Genomic DNA, 8749 nt, shown 5'->3' with positions numbered 1-8749 from the left:
CCCTTAGCCACTTGTAAAGGTTGTCTCTGGCCTCAGTAAAAAGAGATTTGGAGTTGATATAGGACTCAGGATCTATCTCTTTATTAATCGAATGCAATTAATATCTAAATTACATTGGCTTGTACTTCGGAATGTGAGTCCAGTCACCCTCAAGTCTTTTTTTATCATTCTTCATAAAGTCCCAAGCTAAAAAATAAAATAAAAAAGAGTGAGGGATTATCACTTTTACCATTTGAATTGTTACAGAAGGTATCTATCTTCATAATTCAAAACCTGAAATAAAATGTCTTAATCATAAACAAAAGAAGGGAAAACCCTATAGGAAGAAATATAAACAGATATCAAGGTTAAGCAGTCCCTTAACTACTACGGTAGTTAGACTGCAGAGGCCAGGTGAACAGCCCTATCACAGAGGCCTCCCTGGCCGGGCCTTAGAGTTAGTCACTACCTAGGTGGTTTTCTTGCTTCTTGGTTCATACATTCAGAGAGGCAGCTATTTGATTTCCTGCTTTCTGGGAACTGCCTCCCCTGTCTCCTCCATGGTTGAGAGGCTGAGGCTGAGACCCCTCTTCCTCAGTTGCTAGGGTAACCGCCTCTTCCAGTCACCTCCGTCTCAGCCTCCCCTGCCCTGATTCCAGGTGTGAGCCCACCTCTGTGTGCCTGAGGAGAATGATGGGGTTGCAGTGAATGACCCCTCCTCTTGCGGTGAGACTCTGCCCCTTCTCTTACACAGCCTGCACGAAACAATGCCTCAGACAACCACTTCACTCATTCAGCAAGCATCGTTCATATGTTTTAACAGGAATTTGGCCACCAAGATTACCTGGCTCTTTTCTGGGAATGGTGAACTCAAACTGTACAGCTGAGAGATGGAACTGTAAACAGGAAAGGAAAAGGGCATTTCACACTCAGCACACAGCCTCAGGGAGAGTTTGGTGTTTCATTCATTCATTTCAATATTTCAACAAATATTAAATGTATACTTTCAATCAGGCACTGTGCTGATCAATGGGGATAGATACGGGAAAACACAGATAAAACAAAATAGTGTCTCTTCAACAAATAATGCCAGAGCAACTGAACATTCACACATAAAAATGTGAATCTAGACCCAGACCTCACTTCCTTCTCTAAAATTAGCTCAAAATGGATCATAGACCTAAGTATACAATGCAAAACTATAAAACTTCTAAAAGTTTTCTCCTATGTTAATAGGAGAAAACCTAGATGACCTTGGACATGGTGATGACTTTTTAGATACGTCACCGGAGCATGATCCATGAAAGAAGTAATCGATAAGCTGGATATCATTAAAGACTTCTGTTCTGTGAAAGAAAATATTAAGAGATAGAAAAAAACAAGCTGCAGACTAGGAGAAATATTTGCCAAAGACCTAACTGATAAAGGACTGTTATCCAAAAAATTGGCCTTCCAGCTGGCTCAATCATAAAGAATCCACCTGCAAATGCAGGAGACACAGAAGACATGGGTTCAATTCCTTGGAGGAGGAAATGGCAACCCAATCCAGTATTCTTGCCTGGAAAATCCCATGGATAGAGGAATTTGGCAGACTATAGTCCATGGGGTCACAAAGAGTTGGACATGACTGAGCGATTAAGCACACAAATCTGAAATACACAAAGAGCTTTTAAAACTGACAATAAGAAAACAACACCCAGTTAAAAAATGGGTCAAAGACCTTAATAAACATCTCACTGAAGATTTGCAGATGACAAATAAGCATAGGAAAAGATGCTCCACATATGTCAGCAGGGAAATGCAACAATGGGATACAACTATATACCTATTAGAAAGCCCAGAACCTTGACCCCCAACAACATTAAATGCTGGAGAGGATACAGAGCAACAGAAACACTCATTCATTACTGTTGGGATTGCAAAATTATACAGCACTTTGGAAGACAGTTTGGAACATCCTTACAAAATTAAATATACATTTACCATATGATCCAGCAATTGAGTTATTTAGTATTTACCCAAAGGAGTTGAAAACTTTTGCCCACAGAAAACCTCTGCATATTGATGTTTAAAGCAGCTTCATTTTAATTACTAAAGCTTAAAAGAAATCAAGATGTCCTTCAGTAGGTAAATGGATAAGTAAGTTGTGGTATATACCCTTATTGCATGGACAATGGAATACTATTTAGTGCTAAAAGGAAATAAACTATCAATCCATGAAAAGACACGCATACTAAATGTTAATTAAATGCATATTAAATATGTTACTAAGTGGAAGACTCCAGTCTGAAAAGACTTCATACTCCAACTTTATGACATTGTGGAAAAGGCAACCTATGGAGATAAAAAAAGATCAATGGTTACCAGGGACCATTAAAATCCAAAGAGGCAACACTTCCTCAGTCCATTAAGGATTAATTAGAGAAGAGAGCTAACAAACAGAGAGAAAGATTGGGAAATGGTCCAGGTGAGAATTCCCTGTGGTCTTGACAAGTGTTGCTTAATCATTTTTCTGGTGCAAGTACATAAAACAGATGACATTCATAATGGGCTATGACCAGGTACATGATATGAATTATAACAGGAAATGTCAAATAACAATGGCTTAAAGGAGAACCTCTCTATCTCCTTCGTAATATAGATCTCTATCTATTAATAGAGTTCAGGGCTAGAATACAGCTCCATGGTAATCACTAACCTAGAATTCATCTGTCTTTACACTTTACCACCCTGAAGTGTGGTTTCTAGTCTACTCATGATCCTAAATAGCTGCTGGAGACCCAACCATTGCATCCACAGTGCAAGCCAACGGGAAGAAGGAATCCAAAATGGGACCCAAGGGTTCCTTCTCAGCTAAGTCAACTCCCTTTAAGCAACCTTTCTGGAAGTCCCAGGCACGATTTGCCCTTCTATTTCATTAGCCAGAACTTAGCCCTATTGCCATATTTTGCTGGAAGAGAGGCTGGGCTTATTGACCCCATAAATAAAACAGAAGTTTTACCTGAAGAGAGACTTGGGGGAAGCAGCTCGGTCTGTTTCTGCCAGGATTATTCATAATTGCCAAAGCACTAACCCCAACTTCACTTCTTTCTCTCTCCCTCAGGTTATATGCTTGACTCTGAGAGGAACATTATTATAGGGCCAACCTTGAACCTGCTTCAGTTGACTATTTAAAAATTACCATTTACAAACCTCAGAATTTTATGTTCTATTTTCTAGGTCCACATCAACATCCACTGTAACTGACCAAGGTGTGTTGCCGTGAAGTCTGAGAGCACTGCCTATATAAAGTAGGTAGCTGTGTTTATGAAAGCTGTGTTTATGGAGCCAAGAAGATGTGAAGGAGAAAGTGATAGGATGAAATTTTGCAGCCAAATATCTATTTTTTAGACATGAAGAGATATGATAGATGAAAAAAAAACAGTTTAGTAGCTCCTTCTAGGAATGTCAGCAATGTGGTTGGGGTGGTTGTAATGGAAACGCTCTAGCTAAATGCTCTTGGTTTTGAAGGCTCTCACATGGCACCCACTGTGGCCGTCTGCTTCTTTCACAACCCACAGCAGACCATGCCTCCAAGAACTCATGCCTCTGTGTAATCCCCCCCCCAACCCCTTGGATCAGGGCTGCCCTGTGACCACTTTAACCAGAGCAAAGCTGTGCCAGTGGCCAGACTAGTTTTAAGAAGGCCTGGAAGTTTCTATTTTTGCTTCTTGAATATTTTGAGCTGCCACAGAAAAAGTCTGGCTACTCTGCTGGAGAAACCATGTGCAGAGATTCAGCGGAGAGGCCACGTCTAGAGGGAAAAGCCCTGAGACTCCTAGAAGACTGGCGGTCTAGTAATCTCAGCATCCAGCAAAGACCAGAACCCAGCGTCCCTGCCAGCTGAATGCATCCACACGAGGGCCATAGGCAAGCCCAGAGTGAATCATGAGTGAATGAAATGGTTGTTGTTTTATGTCACTATATTTTGAGGTGGTCTGTACTTAGCAATAAATAACCAAGACACCACTACCTCCCCAAACATATCTATAGGCTTGAGTTGGGACCCTGGCCAATGGGGCTACTATATCTTGTGCTGTTACTGCGGTGGCTGTTGAGACAGCCCCGGCTGGACTCTGCTACTGTAGCCGGGAGAGTCCGTGCCCTTTGGGTCACTCCCTAACCTCACAGCCCTGAATTCCACCTTCTTCCAGATATTCCTCCTGACTCAGGCAAGCCACCCAGAAGCATTTCTCACATGAGCACCCCTGCCCTTTCCAGTTTTCCAACAGCAATTTGTGCCACCCTTTCCCCATCTTTGGACCCCATGATGAAAGCCAGCCCGCTGTGAATGGACACACACACACAACACAGGGAGTCTCGACTGCAAATAGGTCAAGTCTTGTTCAGGAACTGTAGCCAGAAAAAATGAGTTCTGGCATCTCCCACTGGAATCTGGAACACACTTTTCCATAAAAACAGTATTATAGATGATTTTAGGTTCTGTCGTACTATTGGAACTAGAGTTCAGCTACATTGCTAGTTAAATAAACATTTAGGGGCTGCTCTGGGAACATAATTACCTTTTATAACATTGTCCTAATGGGAAACAAGATCCAAATATCTGACTTAAGAATGAACTTTTGGAAGCAACCTGGTTGTAAATTAGAAACTCTTATCCTATGTTGAATACCAATTATGTAGCAGATGCTGTGGGGTAAGTAGGAGAAAAAAATATGATTGTGGCCTCTTCCAAAGAAGTTGTACTTTGTTTGGGAGAGAGACAAAAACACGTAAGAGACAATAGACAGGCAAGGCCGTCTATAAGCGAATCTAAACTTGTGTGAGATTGATCAGCAAGTGTCTCAGTTATAAAAGCAAGCCTGGAAGTTCTTCTTCTTTGTTTATTTACAACAGCTTCCAGACACCTGTTTCCAGAAGTCTCGTGGACACATGTTGTCCACAGTTACCCAGGAGCTGTTTTCTGTTAACGGGAAAGGAGTGGGCAGGTATAGGGAGCATCTGTATTCACCTAGCTGTTTAGTAAAAGGAATAGATGGGTCCTGGGGCTTAGGAACTCACTGTAGGAGAGCAACAGTCAGGTGGCTTGATACAAACTATTGACAAATAGATGGCCAGTAATTTCTACAGCAGAGATGGTTTTATTCAGAATCAGCAAAGCATGGCAATTTGGGTCCATAACAGTGGTGAGCTCCGCAAGTCCCCTCCCCCACAAGGAGAGGGCTCATGTATAATGGGGAACTGAAGCTGGGAGGGCTATAGTAAAAGAGTCCCTTGGAGGAAAGGAGAGTTCAGAGAATAGTGGCTTTTCATTGGCTGGGTTGTGACAGTCTCTCGCTGGCTGAACTCACACCAGGCAAGAAGGTTCTGCTATAGTCACAGGGCATGACAGCTCCCCCTTCTGAATGCCCAACTCTATTTTAATATATTATTGACTGGGGGATTTTTGCAGAAACTAATGCCTCTGGTGGCTCAGTCAGTAAAGAATCCTCCTGCAGTGCAGGGGACTTCCTGCCATATAGAAGACCAGAGTTTGATCCCTGGGTTGGGAAGATCCCCTGGAGGAGGGCATGGCAACCCACTTCAGTATTCTTGCCTGGAGAATCCCCATGGACAGAGGAGCCTGGCAGGCTACAGCCCCCAGGGTCGCAAAGAGTCGGACACGACTGAGCGACTAAACCACCAAATCAGTGCTTGTGGCATTAATATATCTCTGGTCAATAACATGTTAATTGGGGTTTTCTGCTTATTAATTTTTATGCAACCCAGGAATCCTTACCACTGGCCTCATGAAGGGCTACCCAGAGACCCCACCTCTGTGTTTCTCAGGGTGTAATCTAGGAACATCTGTATCAGAATCCTATGGAGGGCTTACTTTGTATACGCGTGCTCAGTCGCTCAGTCGTGTCCTACAGTTTGTGATCCCGTGGACTGTAGCCTGCCAGTTTCCTCTGTCCGTGGGATTTTACAGGCACGAACACTGGACTGTCATAGCCTCCTCCAGAAGATCTTCCCTACCCAGGGATTGAAACCATGCCTCTTGCATGTCTTGCCTTGGCAGGTGGATTCTTTACCACTAGTGCCACCTTGGAAGCCTGTGGGGGTTACTAAAAATGCTGATTCTGGGGTTGCACCCCAGGTCTTCTGGTAGCTTGGGAATCTGCATGAGTGATCAGCCCCCCAGCTTATTCTTATGCTGATGAAACTTCAAGTTGCTATCACTATTAAAGCCACCCCAGAGATGGAATAATCCTGCTCAGAGACTCAGGAGTGCTTCCCCTGGAAAGCTAAGGGAAATCTAGAAACAAGTCTTCCAGGCCCCACCTGGGTAGCCTCGCTGCCACCAGCCAAGTTCCTGGGATAAAACAAACATGTTCAAAGAGCCAAGCATGGAGTAGGGCCTTTCTCACACTCTCTCCGCACTCTGTGGCTCTGTTTCCCTCCCATCCAGAGCACCACACAGACACTGCAGACATGTCTAAGGCAACTGGCCTGAAACCCAGCATCTGTTGTAAGAAAAATGAGGTTTTCCACGCAGGGCCTCTTTGAAGTGGGACAGTGCCAAGTGGGATGGGGCCTCCCAGGTAGCCCCCATCCCATGGAAACACACAAGCCAGTTTCCCCAGGAATAGAAAATGTGCTCTGAGCGAGACTCCAGCCATCATACGAGAGCCTGCTGCACTCTGTGCTTGGATCTTCTGCCTCTGGCTCTGCCATCGGGACCATCCTGCAGCCTCCAGGGCCTGAGGGCGCCTTCCCCGCCATGTGCGGTCACCGCAGGGCAAGTGCCATCACACATGGGACAGTGTGCTGATTTTATCACTCAGGGTGAAATAACCTTAGAGATCATTTTTAGAGTGAGGCATCCATGCCCTTGTGGTGGGATACTTTCAAGGTAAGAGTTGTCTCTCCTGTCTTCCCCTCCCCCACTCACCCGTCTCTCTAATGCTTGAGCACCTAAACACCCTCTCTCCCATGCCTCTAGGAAGGGATGCTGCTATCCAAGCAAGGATGACAAAGGCACCAAATTCCTGACTCCTTCCTTGCAGAAGCCCAGGCATAGGATACAAACAAAAGTTTGGATAAATATGTAATTAGCTAAAGCTATTTTCCATTCCGGAGAAGGCAATGGCACCCCACTCCAGTACTCTTGCCTGGAAAATCCCATGGATGGAGAAGCCTGGAGGGCTGTAGTCCATGGGGTCGCTGAGGGTCAGACACAACTGATCGACTTCACTTTCACTTTTCACTTTCATGCATTGGAGAAGGAAATGGCAACCCACTCCAGTGTTCTTGCCTGGAGAATCCCAGGGACGGCGGAGCCTTGTGGGCTGCCGTCTATGGGGTCGCACAGAGTCGGACACGACTGAAGTGACTTAGCAGTAGCAGCAGCATTTTCCATTCCTTCCAGTGCCAGCCGTTCTTCCCAGGACTTGGGAGAATGGTCCAGACAAGGGAAGGAAGATGCCAATCCAGTGGGTCACTGTATGGTTCCCTTCCCCACCACTGGCCAAGTCCCGGCTGAGCTTGAGAATCTCAGTGGATGAGGAGCCTGTGCCCAGGTCCCTGGGAAAGCACAGGGAAAACAAAGGAAATAATGAAGAACCCTGAGCAGCCCCGCCACCTCCGAGGCCCCCAGTGTTGCGGGAGTACAGTTAAATATGTCCAGGAGGAGGAGGCGGCTGGGAAGGGCACTGTCTGGATGGATGTCAGGTGCTTGGATGGCACACCATGCATCTCAGGAACTGTCAGCCTGAAAAGAGGACTCAGATTCACGTCTCCATCCCCCCAGGCCTTAGAACTGTGATCACCTGGGACGTAGATACAAGCCTGGGACAGGGGACAGGAAACCTGAATTGCCTGTTTGGGATGTTGCCACTCCCTGGAATGAGGGTTTGAAATGGGTGTGAAACACAGAGAGGTTCAGGAAGGTTGAGGAAAGTCACCTTTCTCCCATCTTTACCTTTCTACTCTATTGTTACGAGCTTTAGAACATCTCTATGCATCATCCAGTTCATGTTAAATAAAACTTCTTCACTGTCCTAGAACTTGAACTTGGGTCTAGTAGCTGAAAGTGTGTGCTCTAGAGACAGACTGGAGGGTTTGAATCTTTGCTCTGCCGTTACCTTGAGCAAGCTGCTCTCAGCTAGTCTCTTCCTCTGGTTGTGAGGTTGATTCATATACAAGGCTTAGAGCAGCACCTGGCATGTGACTGGCCTTGCTCAGTCAGAGTTAGGACAGCTAACTCTTGCTCAGTTCAGAATAGGACAGAATAAACTGTGCATATTGTTTCACTCGCTGTTTTGCTTTGGTCATCAGGGGGATTTGTCATTGAACTTAACCGTGAAAATGTCAACTCTTTCAGGTGGCGCTAGTGAGAACCTGCCTGTCGATGCAGGAGACATGAGTCATGGGTTCAATCCCTGGGTTGGGAAGAAGATCCCCTGGAGAAGGAAATGGCAGCTCACTCCAGTAGTCTTGCCTGGAGAATCCCATGAACAGAGGAGCCTGGTGGGCTACAGTCCATAGCGTCGCAAAGAGTCAGACATGACTGAAGCAACTTAGCATACACAAGGACAGAAAATTATTTTTAAATGAATTATTAGGTGGGAAACAACATGCCTTCCCTCCCATCTGGTACTCTTTCTTATGTATTTTTCAAAGGGGAATTGTTGGTGTTTCACATATTTTCTTCTTTGACAGCTCCTTTTATGCCTGCCTGATTTCTGGATATGGAAGACCACCCTTCTGTTTGAATGATAGCAGTCAT

This window comes from Bos grunniens, chromosome 20 (assembly GCF_055505025.1).
Source record: "Bos grunniens cultivar Pamir isolate PY7600 chromosome 20, Bosgru_T2T1.0, whole genome shotgun sequence".
In the NCBI taxonomy this organism is placed as follows: Eukaryota; Metazoa; Chordata; class Mammalia; order Artiodactyla; family Bovidae; genus Bos; species Bos grunniens.
Note: the sequence above shows the minus strand (reverse complement) of the source record.